The sequence below is a fragment of the Misgurnus anguillicaudatus genome, chromosome 13 (assembly GCF_027580225.2).
Source record: "Misgurnus anguillicaudatus chromosome 13, ASM2758022v2, whole genome shotgun sequence".
Taxonomy (NCBI): Eukaryota; Metazoa; Chordata; class Actinopteri; order Cypriniformes; family Cobitidae; genus Misgurnus; species Misgurnus anguillicaudatus.
Genome location: NC_073349.2, coordinates 27,088,280 through 27,108,778, shown reverse-complemented (window position 1 = coordinate 27,108,778; position 20,499 = coordinate 27,088,280). Strand labels below are relative to the sequence as shown.

General features: G+C 36.1%; 1 protein-coding gene across 1 annotated transcript in view; it reads left to right on the top strand.

Annotated features, from left to right (window-relative positions):
* Nucleotides 1–20,499, top strand: part of LOC129430900 (torsin-1A) — a 68,244-nt gene that overhangs the window by 23,188 nt on the left and 24,557 nt on the right. The window lies entirely within an intron of this gene.

Sequence of the window (20,499 nt, the reverse complement as noted above, 5' to 3'; positions counted from 1 at the left end):
CAGTATCATATATTGATGACACCAAATATTTTTTTCACATGTTTGGACATGTTAATATATGTTGCAGGCATATATTGTGTTCTCAGATAAGCCAAATATATGTATAGATATATGGAAAACAAGTATGTATGTCACATATTTATAATTAATGTTGTCCAGATATGCGAGAAACCAATACTATACTGTAATATATGCAGTATCATATATTGATGACACCAAATTTTTTTTCACATGTTTGGACATATAAATGTTCATATGTTACAGGCATATATTGTGTTCTCAGATAAGCCAAATATATGTATAGATATGTGGAAAACAAATATGTATGTGACATATTTATAATTAATGTTGTCCATATATGCGAGAAACCAATACTATAGTGTAATATATGCAGATATATGGTATCATATATTGATGGAACCAAATATTTTTTTCACATGTTTGGACATATAAATGTACATATATGTTGCAGGCATATATTGTGTTCTCAGATAAGTCAAATATATGTATAGATATATGTCATACTATGTAAAATATAAGTACATATATGGCCATATATTACATTTTTGTATTTTACTTTATTGAAATGCTCTACCTTAAATAATCCGTGTGATATAAATTATAAGGTGACACAATTGAAATAAAGGTAATTAAACAAAGCTAACACTTAATATTCTATAAGAAGAAAAATCATTGGCACTATACCTTTTCTAGAAGTGTTCTGCTGTTGCTGTTTCCAAGACCTTTTTGTTGTTTTGTGCGCATGCGCAAATGGCGATCAGATAAACCTCGGAGGGTTGCACAGTAACATAACCAGGAGTTTTTTTACCAGGAGTTGACCAGATAGCTATTTAATTATTTATATACGCATCAAGCTTCAAATGCAATAAATAACTTTTTATTTGATTTTTGTAATTGTTTTGCCAATAAATAAATACATAAATAAGGATATAATTGCAGAAGTACAGGTGTAATATTCTTTTTTAAATATTATCACAACAGCATAAGAATAGAAGCACAATTACAACACACGCACACACGGACACACACACACACACACACACTCTGGTTTCCATGTTTTGTGGGGACATTCCATAGACGTAATGCATTTTATACCATACAAACCGTATATTCTATTCCCCTTACCTAACCCATTCCCTAACCCCAACCATCAAAGAAACCCTTCTACTACTTCACATTCACAAGAAACATCATTCTGTTTGATTTATAAGCTTGTTTCCTCATGGGGTCGTCAAAATGTCCCCACAAGGTCACAAAAATACTGGTATTCCTATCTTTGTGGGGACAATTACCAGGTACACAAACACACACACACACACACACACACACACACACACACACACAAAGAACAAGCTCGTCATTATGAGAACGTTCATCAAGTATGAATAACGTCACTAGGACGTCCCAAGAACATTGTTCTGAGAACGTTTTATCTCGTCATTATGAGAACGTTCATCAAGTATGAATAACGTCACTAGGACGTTCCAAGAACATTGTTCTAAGAACGTTTATGAATAACGTCACTAGGACGTTCCAAGAACATTGTTCTAAGAACGTTTTCTCTCGTCTTTATGAGAACGTTCATCAAGTATGAATAACGTCATTAGGACGTTCCAAGAACATTGTTCTAAGAACGTTTTCTCTCGTCTTTATGAGAACGTTCATCAAGTATGAATAACGTCATTAGGACGTTCCAAGAACATTGTTCTAAGAACGTTTTCTCTCGTCTTTATGAGAACGTTCATCAAGTATGAATAACGTCATTAGGACGTTCCAAGAACATTGTTCTAAGAACGTTTTTCCCCAACATTCCCAGAACGTAAATTCTTACTTATAACGTTCTAAAAACGTTCTAAAAACATTATTTAAATAACGTTTTGTCCTAACATTTACACAACCTTTAAAGAACGTTAGCGAAAGTTGTGGGAACGTTCCCTGTTAGGTGGGTTATTTCCCAATAACTACCGGCTGCCTCTACAATATGCTTATTACACGGCTACTTGCCACATAAGAAAAAAAACTGGACATGAATATGAATTTGAAACATTTTATTGGCATATTTGTTTTATTGGCATTTTTATCCTTCCGCGAAACTTTGCACAGATGCATAAAATGATCGTAATACCTTATTAAGATCCTCTGCTTCATACTTGTCTGTCTCCATTTTTTCTCTTTTAGCCAGTCTTTGAGAAGTTTTAATGCCCATTCTGTATTTTTTTGTGTGTTGGCTTCGTAGCTGTCATGCTCTATTTTGTCAAGTTCAGTCTCAGTAAGCTGTCTGTGTCGTGTCGTGGTTGTCCAGTGTTTGTCACAAGATGGCGCCAAACAGTAATCTTTATTGATCTTTATTGGCGCGGAGCGATTTAACTCGTACAAGTAGTACCCCTGTCATGCGTTATTAGTTTGGAGCGGTTTTTATTTGAAAAGAACGAACCTGCAAATGTCTCAACTGACCAATCAGAATCAAGCATTCCAGAGAGCCGTGTAATAAGAAAGAAATAATGTATGTGTGTTATGTTTTTGTGAGATCTACCAACTTTAAGGTCACGTTCTTCCTGATCCCATTTTTAAACCCTAGTTATAGTGTGTAATGTTGCTAGAATTGCATAGTGTTGTAATGTAACGAAGTAAAAATACTATAATGCAATACTGTTGTATCCTTTAATTCATTGAGCAGATGAGATGGATATTACAAAATATTTTAGGAGAGAGAAAGAGAAGCAGCTGCAGGAGATTGGCAGGCCAGTTGATTCTGAGGGAGCCGGACCCGGTGTGATTGAGGTCAGTAATGGTCTATAGGTCTAAGGATTGTTTTTCTTTTCTTTTCTTGAATTTCTTATAACAATAAGCATTTGTTGGCAGGTCTAGGCACTATGCATAGCATACACTACATTTTTTTTCATTATATTTAATATGCTAGCTATATTCTAACTAGGCCTGAGACTATTTTAATCATATAATGTGATAAATTAAATAGTAAAAACGTAGATGTTACCTAAAAGTAGGCTAAAGATGAGTAAATGCCCACACTGCAACACAAAATGCAACACAAGTTACAAATACTCTGTGGGCTAAGCCCCCCCTGTCTTCCAATCCTCGTGACGTCCCTGACTGTACTTAAGTAGAAATTTCACGTATCTGTACTTTACTTCGCTATTTAAATCTATGTCAACTTTCACTTTTACTCCACTACATTTTCTAGATAAAATGTATACTTTTACTCCGATATATTTCCACTAAGCATATTCGTTACTCGTTACTACAAAATTAAATCAAGAAATGTGTGCGACCTCAAAAAAGGAGGTTTTGGCGAATCAGTGCTTCTAGTTTGATTTACGCACGCTCCGCACACTCTATTTCACGCACACTCTAGCTGTGTCTGAAACCGCTCCCTATCCACTATATAGTGCACTATATCGGGTGTCGGCCATTTTGTAGTGGTGTCCGAAACCTGAGTGAACAACTTCATTCCCTACATTCATTCACTACTTTTTACCCACAATGCACTCTGATTTTGAGGGTACATTCGATGTACACTCGTTCACTCATATTTCCCATGATGCAACGGGAGACCAACGCGTAACTTGAATCAGCTGAAGGATACTGACAGTAAACACCAAACATTTTCTTGTTGTCAGTTATTTTCTACTTTTTGAAAATAAACAAATGAAAAATAATTGCGTTATCTTTTATTTTAAATCTAATACACATTTTTATTAAACAATAAATAAACAGCAGTAAATAAATATTATAAGCAGTTGTTTTGTTCTCTTTATTATCAACTAATACAATAAACATGACAAATGTGAAAAACAGTAAGAAAGTAAACTTTTCCATTTCACAGCACAATCAATAAAGCCACACAGGTGTTTTTGATGAATCTCTGCGACAGCTCTCTGACGCATGATATTTGCGTCAGTGTCCGAAATCGCTCACTCATTTTCATTTGCTGCTTCCCCATATAGTGGACTCAACTGTCATTCCCCATATGGGGAATAGTGAATGAGTGAACGAGGGAACGGTTTCAGACACAGCTCTTATTTTAGCGTAGTGTTGCCAAAGGATGAGGAAGCACAACTGTAACTGCAATGAAAGCACCTACTGGAGGACCTCCCGTTATCGTAATCGACCACCCCGACGATGAACAGGGTGAGAAAGCTAACGTTATACATCCGTGGCCGTATTTGTAAGAAATGTTTTTGTACATTGGAATTAAAGATTCCCGATTACCGAATAAAGTGCCTCTTACGCCTACCGAAAATCACTTACATTTTGTCATTTAAAAACTCCCCGTCCAACCTGAAGAATCACATCAAGGTACTTTAAAATAATAGTTATTAAGTGAAGCCACAATGTCAATGTGATTAAACATTAGTTATCATAAGCCGTATTAGATAATTATCTGTCTAATGTGATGGCCAGGCGCACGTTTAATAAACGTTAACGTTACACAGCTGATTTTCCGATGGAATTATTTAATTCACAGAGAACTCTCAACTGAAACGTACGGAGCCCCTCTGGTCACCCCCTGGATAAAAGAAAACAATCCGTGATCACGGTTTTGTAATTCGTCCCCTCAGTTTATAAACCGTACTCACGGATTATTAGGGGAGACCGGGGTTGGTTGTCACAATTTTTACTCATGCATGAATTGCTCATCTTCAAAAAATCTTTCAGCAATAATTCCTACATGAAATGAAACTTTGGAGTCTTGGCTTTAAATGTGTATACGTTTTACTTTTCGAATGTATGGTAACAGGAAGTAATTAACCATCAAAGACACTCTGACACAATGTGACAACCAACCCCATCACGGGGTTGGTTGTCACAGGGTATGGGGTTGGTTGTCCCTATAGAGGTTCAATAGGATTTCAATGATAAATTGGGATCTGAAAAGATAATGTATAACTTTTTAGTTTTTTAAGATAGAAACTGCAAATAAGTTTTAATATGAATTCACCCCTATGATAGTTGTTATTAATGCCCCTAACGGGATTAAAGTGGGTGATCAGTTACTTGAATGGGCTTTATGCCCAGCTGCACTATGGGCTTCGGCCGGCTCCTTGTTTCCTGTCTGGCATTGTTGGACGGGCTGATTAATCCAGGTGAGTCTGATTATTGTTGTTGGGATTACTGAGGTCGGGCACGCCTGGATTGGTCAGTTTGTCCAATAATGGCAGACAGGAAACAAGAAGCTAGCTGAAGTTCAGGAAGTAGTGCAGCTGGGCATAAATCCTATTGTCTATTGTGTTGAGAAATAAAATGAAATAATTTTTAGTGTTAAAAGCTCTTTATTTAATGCTTTTTTTATTTTAACAGCAAACAAAAACAAACAAACAATCAGACAAACTGTCTTAAAAGGTCTACATGTCCAATATTCTTATGTGACAACCAACCCCGCAAGTTATGTGACAACCATCCCCAACTGACTTCTTGACAAACATGATAAGCTAGCTGCCACACGGCTTTTACTTGATAGCTAAAAGATGACTCAAAATAAAGCTACTACTTTTGGCTTTTCAATGAGTGTTTTGTTTTTGAATGACTAATATCCTACAAGATCTCAACACAAAAACAACACCAACATGAAAATTTACTCTGACCCATAAAAATAAAAAATTGTCTCCTAACATCAATGTTTTGTGTCTGCTCAGCAAAATTTCAAGTGCAAATGAGTAAGCTATTAAAGGCTAACAAATTGATATCAAAATTGTACCACAGTGCCATGTAGTGTGTCTGGAATAAGCAGTGTGACAACCAACCCATGAGACAACCAGCCCCGGTCTCCCCTAAACTGTTCCCTCAGTTTTACAAACCGTGCGCTCGGATTAATAAACCGTACGCACGAGTTAACAATCCGTGCTCTTAGATTTGTAAACCGTACCACCCAGCAAACACAGAACGTTCCCCTAACGTTAGTTTTTGGTTATATTTTGGTTATTTTTTTGGGAATTTTATTTTTAGGTTTTATTTTTTGCAACCATAAAATAACGTTACTACGGAGCCCCTCTGGTCACCCCCTGGATAAAAGAAAACAATCCGTGATCACGGTTTTGTAATTCGTCCCCTCAGTTTATAAACCGTACTCACGGATTATTAAACGGTTCCCTCAGTTTTACAAACCGTGCGCTCGGATTAATAAACCGTACGCACGAGTTAACAATCCGTGCTCTTAGATTTGTAATCCGTACCCTCAGTTTTTGCAATCCATACCCACGAATTTATAAACCGTGCGCACGCTTTTGCAATCTGTTCTCACAGTTTTGCTAACTGGATTTGTAGCCCCTCCCTCATTTTAGAAATCGCTATTCATTCTTATTCATTCTTTCCAAGTTTGCTATTAATGTTTGATATTTTCGGAAATTAATAAAGTTTAAACCGTGTTAAGCTGTTTTATACGTTCCTAACTGGAAACGTGCTTTAATATTTACGAAATATTTTAATCGGATGCTAGTAAACAGATATCTTTGTGTGAAATTAACATATGTTATTTAGATTTATTCATCAAATAAAATAAGTATTTAACTAACAAATGATTTCTACATATCCTATTTATTTTAATCAATATACTTAGGCTTGCTATATATTTTCGTTTTTAATTGCTCATTTCAAATTCATATTTTATGTATTTAACATCAGCTTATTAGGTAAGATTAAAAAATTATTAAGAGCTGCACAATTATATACATATAAGTTTTATATACATATAATTCTTAATTATTGTAAATCAATATTATTATATCTGATTATCAATATATTTGAGAATTTCACACTTAAATATTTACACGTTTTAAAACTTATAATAATAATTGCTCATTTAAAATTCATATTTTATGTATTTAACATCAACATAACATCGACAATCAAACATTTTTACATTGTAGCCTATTATTTGAGTAAATATAGGCAAACAAAGTAGATCACGTGTTAATTTAAAAATCAACAAAGCAAACGGGTTTTATTCAGCAGCAGATGAAATTGCGTCTTTTGCAGACAATAAACATCTCCGAATCTCCTCAAAAATCCTGGTAAGTGTGGAGTATGAGTAATTACATTTACAATATAGGTGCAGGATTCTGCTGATCCACCTGTCTGGAATTAAGAAGTGATTCTGCAACCTCTCAGAGTTTATTCAGCTCATTGTATTTGTAACATGTACTGTTTGGCATTTTTGGAGTTTCATGATGACTGTAGAGTTATGTCATGTGTAAATAAATGTTCAAAAAAATAATTGTGTACAATTGCTTTGTTCATCGTTCATAAAGGATGGTATGAAATAAATTCACTTTACATTAAGTAAATTCAACTCATTTTTTATTTAAATAAAATTCATAAAAAACAGCTACATCTACTTAACATTTGCAATTACTTATTTTTACTCAATTTTATTTTTAATAGGAAATCAATTTAATTATTGTTAATACCAGATTTAAAGCTTTCAAATTTACTCAGTATTTGTAAGTATAAAATGTTTTACTAAAACTTGAATAAATCATAGTAAATGTTTTACAGAGTGTGGCTCATATACCCGCTCATTGTGCATTAAAAATATGACCAGAAATTGATTCTTTTACACACATTTCAAAGAGCACAGCTATTTTAACACTTTGGTGACCTAAATAAATACGTTCAATACAAATAGTCACGATTATTCTAGCAGTATTTGCACAGAAAGCTGTTACCCAGTTAATATAACAGTATAACTTCAAGTATTCAGATAAAAAAACTTTACGCAAGGACAAAGACAATATTTAATTAACAAAGTACAAATTTTAAGTTTAAATATTAATAAACTCCAAACTTATCTGGATTTTTTAAAGAGTTTCTCAGATGTTAGTCATTCCAGAAGTTTCCTTTGATGATTATTTTCTCATTGATCCTTAAATTAACATGTGATCTACTTAATTTCTAACTACTTTTTTGCTTATATTAGCTCAGATAATAAACATAATGTAAAAATGTTTCACCAAAAAATTAAGTAAATCATAATAAAAGTTTGGCATGAAGTTGATGTTAAATGCAAATAATATTGATTTACAATAATTAAGAATTATATGTATATAAAACTTATATGTTTATAATTGTGCAGCTCTTAATAATCTTTTAATCTTACCTAATAAGTTGATGTTAAATACATAAAATATGAATTTGAAATGAGCAATTAAAAACGAAAATATATAGCAAGCCTAAGTATATTGATTAAAATATATAGGATATGTAGAAATCATTTGTTAGTTAAATACTTATTTTATTTGATGAATAAATGTAAATAACATGTTCATTTTACACAAAGATATCTGTTTACTGTAGCATCCGATTAAAATATTTCGTAAATATTAAAGCACGTTTCCAGTTAGGAACGTATAAAACAGCTTAACACGGTTTAAACTTTATTAATTTCCGAAAATATCAAACATTAATAGGAAACTTGGAAAGAATGAATAAGAATGAATAGCGATTTCTAAAATGAGGGAGGGGCTACAAATCCAGTTAGCAAAACTGTGAGAACAGATTGCAAAAGCGTGCGCACGGTTCACAAACCCGTGGGTACGGACTGCAAAAACCGATGGCACGGTCCACAAATCCAAGAGCACGGATTGTTAACTCGCGCGTACGGTTTACCAATCCGAGTGCACGGTTTGTAAAACTGAGGGAACAGTTTAATAATCCGTGAGTACGGTTTATAAACTGAGGGGACGAATTACAAAACCGTGATCACGGATTGTTTTCTTTTTTCCAGGGGGTGACCAGAAGTACGGAGCCGCGCCCTCGCGCCCTGGTGAGATCATTTTTCACCATGTCAGCTGTGCATTTTCCAAGGTTTGTTTTTGGTTAGCCAGGAAAGTTTTCTTTACAGAAATAGAACGTTGTTTTTATGTTATTTTAACGTTTTCCTAACGTTATTCTAACGTTCTCCTAACGTTATTCTAACGTTCTCATAACGTTATGGTTCTCAAAACGTTCCCCTAACGTTAGTTTTTGGTTCCCATAACTTTCCAAGGTTTGTTTTTGGTTAGCCAGGAAAGTTTTCTTTACAGAAATAGAACGTTATTTTTAGGTTATTTTAACGTTTTCCTAACGTTAGGAGAACGTTAGAATAACCTAAAAATAACGTTCTATTTCTGTAAAGAAAACTTTCCTGGCTAACCAAAAACAAACCTTGGAAAATAACGTTATGGGAACCAAAAACTAACGTTAGGGGAACGTTTTGAGAACCAAAAACTAACGTTAGGGGAACGTTTTGGGAACCAAAAATTGTTAGCTGGGCATCAGTTTTTGCAATCCGTACCCACGAATTTATAAACCGTGCGCACGCTTTTGCAATCTGTTCTCACAGTTTTGCTAACTGGATTTGTAGCCCCTCCCTCATTTTAGAAATCGCTATTCATTCTTATTCATTCTTTCCAAGTTTCCTATTAATGTTTGATATTTTCGGAAATTAATAAAGTTTAAACCGTGTAAAGCTGTTTTGTACGTTCCTAGCTGGAAACGTGCTTTGGTATTTGCGAGGTGTTTTGATCGGATGCTGCAGTGAGCAGATATCTTTGTGTAAGGTTAGCATATGTTGTTTGGATTTGTTCGTCAAATAAAATAAATATTTAACTAACAAATGATTTCTGCATATCCTTAATATTTTGATCAATATATTTGAGAATGCCACACTTAGGCTTGCTATATATTTTCGTTTTTGATTGCTCATTTCAAGTTCGTATTTTATGTATTTAACATCAGCTTATTAGGTAAGATTAAAAGATTATTAAGAGCTGCACAATTATATACATATAAGTTTTATATACATATAATTCTTAATTATTGTAAATCAATATTATTATATCTGATTATAAATATATTTGAGAATTTCACACTTAAATATTTACACGTTTTAAAACTTATAATAATAATTGCTCATTTAAAATTAATATTTTATGTATTTAACATCAACATAACATCGACAATCAAACATTTTTACATTGTAGCCTATTATTTGAGTAAATATAGGCAAACAAAGTAGATCACGTGTTAATTTAAAAATCAACAAAGCAAACGGGTTTTATTCAGCAGCAGATGAAATTGCGTCTTTTGCAGACAATAAACATCTCCGAATCTCCTCAAAAATCCCGGTAAGTGTGGAGTATGAGTAATTACATTTACAATATAGGTGCAGGATTCTGCTGATCCACCTGTCTGGAATTAAGAAGTGATTCTGCAACCTCTCAGAGTTTATTCAGCTCATTGTATGTGTAACATGTACTGTTTGGCATTTTTGGAGTTTCATGATGACTGTATAGTTATGTCATGTGTAAATAAATGTTCAATAAAATAATTGTGTACAATTGCTTTGTTCATCGTTCATAAAGGATGGTATGAAATAAATTCACTTTACATTAAGTAAATTCAACTCATTTTTTATTTAAATAAAATTCATAAAAAACAGCTACATCTACTTAACATTTGCAATTACTTATTTTTACTCAATTTTATTTTTAATAGGAAATCAATTTAATTATTGTTAATACCAGATGTAAAGCTTTCAAATTTACTCAGTATTTGTAAGTATAAAATGTTTTACCAAAGATTGAATAAATCATAGTAAATGTTTTACAGAGTGTGGCTCATATACCCGCTCATTGTGCATTAAAAATATGACCAGAAATTGATTCTTTTACACACATTTCAAAGAGCACAGCTATTTTAACACTTTGGTGACCTAAATAAATACGTACAATACAAATAGTCACGATTATTCTAGCAGTATTTGCACAGAAAGCTGTTACCCAGTTAATATAACAGTATAACTTCAAGTATTCAGATAAAAAAACTTCACGCAAGGACAAAGACAATATTTAATTAACAAAGTACAAATTTTAAGTTTAAATATTAATAAACTCCAAACTTATCTGGATTTTTTAAAGAGTTTCTCAGATGTTTGTCATCCCAGAAGTTTCCTTTGATTATTATTTTCTCATTGATCCTTAAATTAACATGTGATCTACTTAATTTCTAACTACTTTTTTGCTTACATTAGCTTAGATAATAAACATAATGTAAAAATGTTTCACCAAAAAATTAAGTAAATCATAATAAAAGTTTGGCATGAAGTTGATGTTAAATGCAAATAATATTGATTTACAATAATTAAGAATTATAGGTATATAAAACTTATATGTTTATAATTGTGCAGCTCTTAATAATCTTTTAATCTTACCTAATAAGTTGATGTTAAATACATAAAATATGAATTTGAAATGAGCAATTAAAAACGAAAATATATAGCAAGCCTAAGTATATTGATTAAAATATTAAGGATATGTAGAAATCATTTGTTAGTTAAATACTTATTTTATTTGATGAATAAATCTAAATAACATATGTTAATTTTACACAAAGATATCTGTTTACTGTAGCATCCGATTAAAATATTTCGTAAATATTAAAGCACGTTTCCAGTTAGGAACGTATAAAACAGCTTAACACGGTTTAAACTTTATTAATTTCCGAAAATATCAAACATTAATAGGAAACTTGGAAAGAATGAATAAGAATGAATAGCGATTTCTAAAATGAGGGAGGGGCTACAAATCCAGTTAGCAAAACTGTGAGAACAGATTGCAAAAGCGTGCGCACGGTTTATAAATTCGTGGGTACGGATTGCAAAAACTGATGGTACGGTTTACAAATCTAAGAGCACGGATTGTTAACTCGTGCGTACGGTTTATTAATCCGAGTGCACGGTTTGTAAAACTGAGGGAACAGTTTAATAATCCGTGAGTACAGTTTATAAACTGAGGGGACGAATTACAAAACCGTGATCACGGATTGTTTTCTTTTTTCCAGGGGGTGACCAGAGGGGCTCCGTAGTACGATGCTTAACTGTTTATGGTAACATTATCGCATAACTGCCGGCCGAATATTTTCTCCGGTAGGCTAATGTTAGATTGAGAAATATTTTTTTTAAAAAACTGCTAGTTAATCAGTGGCAGGTTAGAAAGAAAGCAGAAAGTGTTAAGGACTGTATTCACATCTTCAAAAGCATCATACGTTTTGTCAAACTTGAGATTTCCTTTTATGTTAATTAACTCAAAACTTAGGGGTTATAGGATAATGTTGTGCTAATGTTATACATTGTGAATGTACGCTTGCATTGTTGATCAAAGTCACAGTGCTTTCATTGCCACACAACGAGTTGGCTTTTTTTTTTCTTAGTAGAGCAGCTAACTTAAAGGGATACTCCACTTTTTTAAAGTTCACAATCAAAGTTCTAACCGCTTGCTTAAAAAAAAAACTTTTTACTTTTACTTCAAATACTTAAGTACATTAAATATCAGAAAATTACTTTTGATACTTAAGTACAGTATATATCAGATACTTTAAGACTTTTACTTGAGTAATATTTTAAAAGACAACTTTCACTTCTACCAAAGTCTTTTTCTAGTACAATACTTGTACTTTTACTCAAGTATTGCTTTCTAGTACTTTATACAACACTGATAAGTAATAACTGTAAAATTGATAAAGCTCAAAGTTCACTGCCCGGCTATATATTTTCTTTAATAGAATTCCTCTTTCAAAGCATACAGCCAACGGCCAGTTTGGACTAGACGAAAAGTTGTGGTTTAAAAGAGCATAGGACCTATTTGTTATTTTTCTTGTCAAAAATGACAATCGTTTCGCTAGATAAGACCCTTATGCCTCGTTTGGGATCGTTTATAGTCACATGACACAACAAACACATATTTTGAAAATGCAAGCAACACACATGATACTCCGAACACTTATTTTGAATTAGCGCCCCTCGGATGAGCAGTCACAAGCCACCACTGGTTATCTCTTAACAGTGTTGGGAGTAACGCATTACAAAATATAATATATTACAGTAATATATTAGTTTTTGCTGTAACACAGTAATAACGCATTACTAATAAAATGTTGGTAATATTTTACTCGTTACAGTCTTAGTAACGCACGCGTTACAACAATGCATTTCAAAAATAGGCCGTGTTATTTTTATTTTTTTATTTTTGACCAATGCGCGCAACCAGCATCCACACAGGGAAAAGCTGCGTGTAAAATAGGCTGCGTCCCAAACCGCATACTTCCATACTATATAACAGGCGAAAAGCACTAATTCTCGTACACTTTGCCTACTATATAGAATGGAAGTAGGCGGTTTGTGACGCAGCGTATGGCTGTGTCCAGTTGCTGTATGCAGCATGTTCATTTTTACTTTAATTTTGTATTGGAACTGCGATTTGGACACGGTGCGCGTTAAATATAGACACGTTTCTTAAAGAGCCGAATCTGGGAAGTCCGCGGCTGTATTGACTAAAGTGGTCGCAATCATGTCCGGTAGCACCGCACACGCATAATTTTGCACTAAGTAAAAGCAACAGAAAGTTTCTATCGGTCTCCCATGCTGGTTGAACCTCAGAAGTAAAAAGAAATCTTGCCAGTAAAATCCATATCACACCAGCAATGACAAGGTAAGTTAACGTAGCTATGGTTACAGTCCATATACATAATAGATTGCTAGGCTATTACTATGCTATCTACTGTTTTATTACAGCAACCAAAACTACAACGTAACATTAGTGTAGACTTAAACATGGTTATCTAAATAGAACATTTAAACATCACTTGTATGGAACCTATATTCATTGTTTGGCAAAAAGCAGTGTTCCTCTGTTTGTCTGTGTTTTATATTCAATTCAATTCAATTTTATTTATATAGCGCTTTTCACAATACTTAATTGTTTCAAAGCAGCTTTACATTAATAGAAGCAGTAAAAGCACAGAAAAACGACAGATAGCACAACATAATACACAATAGCTAAGCAGTCAAATTTGCTGCGGCTATGACTCGACATTATAAGCGAGCGTATTACTAATGTAACGTCTAGAAGAGGAAGCTAAGTTAAGCCCAAGAAGGCTGCCTCCCCGGGGTAAAAAACCCCCAAGGAGAAAAAAAACCTGGGCTGTTTAGCCGAGGAAATAAAAAAAAGTCCTAGGAGGGAAAAACCCTTGGGAGAAATATATGTATATACACACATATAAACGGATAAGGAGATTAAGCGGAGATTAAGCGGGTTCTGCCGGTGATCGTTGGTCAGGCATCAGCTGGGCATCACGTTGAAGGACGACCAGTAGATCAGAGGTGTGCCGACTTTCACATCTACTGGAACTGGGTCTGTTGTCCCATTGTCCTCGGGGTCGAGGACGAGACAGGGAGAGAAAAACAAAATCATATTAGTGTAGGGGCCGTTCACATGTAATGCAAGTGTCACACAGTGATGTGGTGTAATCAGCTTAGTTTCAGACAGACTAACTATTGCGGCATAATTATATTATCCACAGTAGAGGATTTTGCAAATTGGGGGCCCACTGCGACGGTATATATGGTAACTAAGGGTCACCTTCCGGTCTTTAAGAGAAAATGAAACCTGTCGACCCGTTTGACTAAGGCCTGTAACCCCACTGTCGTCGTTAATGCAGGTTCAGTGGCAAACGGCTCTATATTGCATACTATTTACAAGACCACGAGAAAACGCCAACATCGCAACCTGACCATACGTGTCAACCTGTTGACTAAGGCTGGAGGCCCCACTGTCGTCATTAATGCAGGTTCAGTGGCAAACGGGTCTGTATGGCATACTATTCACAATACACATGAAAGCGCCAAAATCGCAACCCGACCATACGTGCCAACCGGTTTGACTAAGGCTGGAGGCCCCACTGTCGTCGTTAATGCAGGTTCAGTGGCAAACGAGTCTGTATGGCATACATTCACAAGACACACGAAAGCACCAAAATCGCAACCCGACCGTACAGGCCAACCCTTTGGCTAAGGCCGGAAGCCCCACTGTCGTCGGTCATGCAGGTTCAGTGGTAAACAGGTCTGTATGGCATACTATTCGCAAGACAAAGAAAGCGCCAAAATCACAACCCAACCATACATGCCAACACGTTTGACTAAGGCTGGAGGCCCCACTGTCGTGGTTAATGCAGGTTCAGTGGCAAACAGGTTTGTATGGCATACTATGCAAAAGACACACGAAAACGCCAAAATCCCAACCGGACCATACGTGCCAACCCGTTTGACTAAGGCCGGGAGCCCCACTGTCGTCGTTAATGCAGGTTCAGTGGCAAACGGGTCTGTATGGCATCCTATTCACAAGACACACGAAAGTTCCAAAATCGCAACCCGACGATACTATAAGGTTTTTATTTATTTATTTGGTTGGTCTGTGTTATGACCGCGAGTGCTTTGTTCCGTACAAATAACTATTTCGAGTTAAGTACCTTTACTAGACAAATTATGCGAATGCTTTGTTGAAGAGAAAAGTTTTAAGTCTAGATTTAAAATGATCGACTGTGTCTGATTCTCAGACATCGGTTGGTAAATCATTCCAGAGCTTAGGGGCTAAGTAGAAAAAGGATCTTCCACTTTTAGACACTTTTGATAGTCTAGGGATAATCAAGAGACCAGAATTTTGCGACCGTAGTGTGCGTGATGGATTGTTTTCTGATAGTAATTCTCTAAGATATGAGGGTGCAAGGCCATTTAAAGCTTTGTAGGTGATTAGTGATATTTTAAATTGTATGCAATATTTAACTGGTAGCCAGTGTAAAGATGCCAGAATTGGGCTTATGTGGTCATACTTCTAATGGCGCTTTTCCGTTGCATAGTGCCCCACGGTTTGGTTTGGTTTGGTTTGGGTCGGGTCAGCTTACTTTTGGGAGCTTTTCCATTGGGTGCAGTACGTAGTACCCGATACTTTTTTTCGTACCACCTCGGTTGGGGTTCCAAGCGACCCGAGCTGATACCAAACGTGACGCGAAAACACTGTAGGTCACTGATTGGTCTGAGAGAAGCGTCATTGCTATAATGTAAATATTAGCTTTAGCTTACTGATAGCGTGCGCTGTCTCGAGCAAACATGTTGTTATCTGTGTTCTGCTATAAGTTCCCAAACACCCTTTTAGCGATGAAAAACATCCACAGGTTGAGAATCCGGGACACCATAACAGTTTTTTCTAGACTTGCAGTTTGTGGCGGCACATTTGCGACGTGCACGTCCGCATTATATATGCTTAAATGCAACTTGAATGAGGCTCAGCGGAGCTCCGTCGACTGACGCCACGGGTCAGGTGTTTGAACAGAAACTGTCATGTGAAACAGAGGTAGTTATAAACGCGATGTGCAAACATCCATTTGTGTGATCAATTTCAACTTTGTGGCAGACTGAGAAATAAATGAATGTATGGGAATGTACAACAACGCTCTCACTTGTATGATGTCACAGCAGTAGGCAGCGTAAATATAACGACACGCCTTTAATTCCTCCCACTGCGAAGTGATACTAAACTCAGTGGAAAAGCTAACCACGCCAAAAGTGAGGTGAGCTGACCCGACCCAAACTTAACTAAACTGTGGGGTACTATGCAATGGAAAAGCGCCAAGAGTAAGTACCCTTGCAGAAGCGTTTTGAACTAGCTGAAGCTTGTTTACTTGATTTGCATGGCATCCACCGAGTAGCGAGTTACAATAGTCTATTCTAGAGGTCATAAAAGCATGGATAAGCTTCTCTGCATCAGATGTAGACAGTATATGGCGTATTTTCGAGATATTTCTAAGATGGAAGAATGCTGTGCGGCAGACGTTGGCGATATGACTATCGAAGGATAAGTTGCTGTCGAACATCACACCTAAGTTCCTAACCGTGGAAGATGGCACCACAGTGCAGCCATCTATGTGCAACTTGTAATCTGACATATTATGTTTGTAGCGATTCGGTTCAATAATAAGTATCTCTGTTTTATTGGAGTTGAGCTTAAGAAAGTTATGTGCCATCCAGTCACTAACATCGCTAATGCAGTCTGTTAGCTTAGAAAACGTGTGTGTTTCGCTGGGATGTGAGGAGATGTAAAGCTGGGTATCATCCGCATAGCAGTGAAAACTTATGTTATGTTTCCTGATAATGTCTCCTAGGGGTAACATATATAACGAGAACAGGATAGGACCTAAAACCGATCCCTGCGGTACACCGTATTTAACCAGGGAGTGATATGACTCTTCCTCGTTTACATAAACAAAGTGATAGCGATTGGTTAGATACGACCTAAACCAGGCTAGCGCCTGACCACTGATACCAACATAGTTTTCTAGTCTATTGAGTAAGATTGTGTGATCTATTGTGTCAAAGGCTGCACTAAGGTCTAGTAATATAAGAATTGAGATTTCACCACGATCGGATGTTAATCAGAGGTCATTTGTAACTCTAAGCAACACTGTCTCTGTGCTGTGGTGGGGCCTGAATCCTGATTGGAACTTTTCATATGTACTATTATTTGGTTGCTGCTTCCTTTTCTAATTTCGAAAGAAAAGGGAGAATTGAGATTGGTCTAAAGTTATTAAGCTCTCCCTGATCAAGCTGTGTTTTTTTAATCAGCGGTTTAATAACTGCTAGTTTGAAAGCTGTTGGAACGTATCCTATTTCTAGCGATGAGTTAAAGATATTTAGAACTGGGGTTGACACTACAGGGAATACCTCTGTAAGTAGTTTTGTGGGAACGGGGTCTGATATTCAGGACGATGAATTGGATGATGTAACTAGTCTAGAGTCTGAGCAACAGCATTAGCATAATGTGGAAAACGCGTCTAAAATGGGAAAACGAGTTGTGTGATCGACAGTGTTGAACAGATTCAACAAAAAATTGGAGCAGCCTTTTTCAGACTGCAAAAAACATCCAAAAGAAGAAGTAAATCATTAGCAGTATAGTCATATATGAGGTATGTAAAATTTTGGGATTAAAAAATCCTATAAAAATACACCAATGAACATTCTTATTCTGTGTAATTGCAAAGTTTTGTCAGTGAGTCTTAATTAAAAAACCTCCATTATGATGAGCCTTGTGTTCTACAAAGGTGTGATGGTTTAATAGTGTTAGGCAAGACAAACAATATGTTAGGAAAAGCAATGTCTGGCCATATGCTAATGTCGACAGACAACTGTGGTTTGGCAAGTTGTTAGAGTCACTGTTAAGGCCAACTAATGCCGCTTTTCCATTGCATATAGTATTTGGGTCAGATCGGGTCAGCTCACCTCACTTTGGCTTGGTTAGCTTTTTCATCAAGTTTAGTAACACTTCGGAGTGGGAGGGATTATAGGCGTGTAGTTATATTTGCACTCCCTGCTGGAAAAAAACAGCTAATACCAGCTTAAGCTGGTAGCTGGTTTAGGCTGGTCCAAGCTGGTCATCAGCTGGTCCAAGCTGGTCATTAGCTGGTCCAAGCTGGTCATCAGCTGGTCCAAGCTGGACATTAGCTGGTCCAAGCTGGTCATTAGCTGGTCCACCAGCTCAGCCAAGCTGGTCCACCAGCTCGAACAGGTCCCCACCAGCTTAGCAAGCTGGTCCACCAGCTCGAACAGGTCCCCACCAGCTTAGCAAGCTGGTCCACCAGCTCAGCAAGCTGGTCCACCAGCTCAGCAAGCTGGTCCACCAGCTCGACCAGGTCCCCAACTCAGCAAGCTGGCCCACCAGCTCGACCTGGTCCACCAGCTCGACCTGGTCCCCACCAGCACACCCAAGCTGGTCCATGTCCCCACCATATATAATAGGTCGCCGAGATGTAAGATGTGATCCCGGATCAACATTTTTTGTTGATCCTGGATCAACGTTTTAATCAAAGATACCCCAAGCTACCCTTAAAGGTATAGCGGAGGATTTTCTCGAATTTTAGAAAAGAACCGCCTTCTCCACTTTTAAAAAAAATGCAATTGCACAACACTCTTGATTGACAACTAGGAGGACCAATAGTCTTGATGATCCACCCGGAAATAGAAAATCCTCCGCAATACCTTTAACTCAAACCCTAAACATTTTAAGCCCTCAAATTAGTGTAAAATAATAGTTTGAGGAGTATTTCTTAAAAGCCCCTAACCCAATCCTAAACCAAAATCTAACATGCACACTAATCTTATGCCTGCAATCTGATTGGTTAATGAAAATGTTGATCCCGGACCAACAATGGTTTTGATCCAGGATCACATCTTACTTGGTGAAATCACGTCCATCATATAGAATATATGTATATATAGCCATAGGTCAAAACAAAACATGCAGAATAAACAGGCAACTTTTAATATGTTACAATATATTGTGGTCCACCAGCTCGTGCAGGACCCCACCAGCTCAGCAAGCTGTCCATGTCCCCACCATATATAATAGGTCGCCGTGATTTCACCAAGATGTGATCCCAGATTCAAGACATCAACAAAAGGAAAAAAAAAACGTTTAAAAAAGTCAAGACAGCAACAAAAAATAAGTTTAATAATTCTGTTACTGTAACTTATTTCTGTTTGCTCTGCTACACTGTAAAACCCAACAGTGTAAGTCACTAAACGAAATGAGTTTAAGTTTTTGTTTTTTAAAAAGTTAATTTCACTTAATAAAAACTGTGATATGAACTCAAAAACTGCAAATGATTAACCATAACCAGGGCCGGAGTGGGACTCATTTTCAGCCCTGGAGTTTCATGCCTTAGACCGGCCCACTTTAGTTCACGACTGACTATTAAAATAATATCTTTAAACCCTCAGTAGTATAAGTCTGCAGTCGTGCACTGTTCTCAGCAGCCTTGAAATTCACTGTATTTTTCAATAATTTCATATTCCATGCAAATGCAGTAAACAATTAATTTTTGCCATAATCATGCAGACCTACCATAGGACCATAATATTACTAAATTAAACTTATTCAAAAACTAAAGGAAACAAATGTGTTTGTGTTTTCCTCTATATTTCTATTTCTAAAAAATTGTGAGTCTTGAGATTAACTGTTGGGTTGATAACGTTTGGAAACCCCTGATATACAATACACAAGCAAGATTTATTAAGTATGCATTGGAAACAAATGGAAGAAAGTCTTTTAGTACTTAGATCATGTCTATTGCTAAATAACGTAGGCTAAGGTAGGCCTACATTGTGTTAAAAAAAAGAAACATCATGGATATACTTTTGAAACTACTTTTTTCAAATAAACTGAGTTTTGCATCAAATAGATTTTTGTTCCTCTCGCAATAAACGATGAATAATGACTATTCATAGAAAATTCATCTATGACTTGGATAAAAAAATACGTTTTGTAAATTCTTTTCCTTTTAGAGGCCAGCCCGTTTGTATTAAGACGCGCTCAAGTTTATTTAAAATATAATAGACGCGCGGCCGGCAAGCGCACTCAAAAGAATCGCTAAAGTTTATTTAAAATATAGACGCGTGTCCGGGGAGCGCACTCAAAAGACGCGCTCAAGTTTATTTAAAATATAGACGCGTGGCCGGGGAGCGCACTCAAAAGACGCGCTCAAGTTTATTTAAAATATAGACGCGCAAGGCGCAACAAAGCGCACTCAAAAGACGCGCTCAAGTTTATTTTAAATATATAGATGCGCGGCCGGCAAGCGCACTCAATATAGACGCGTCTG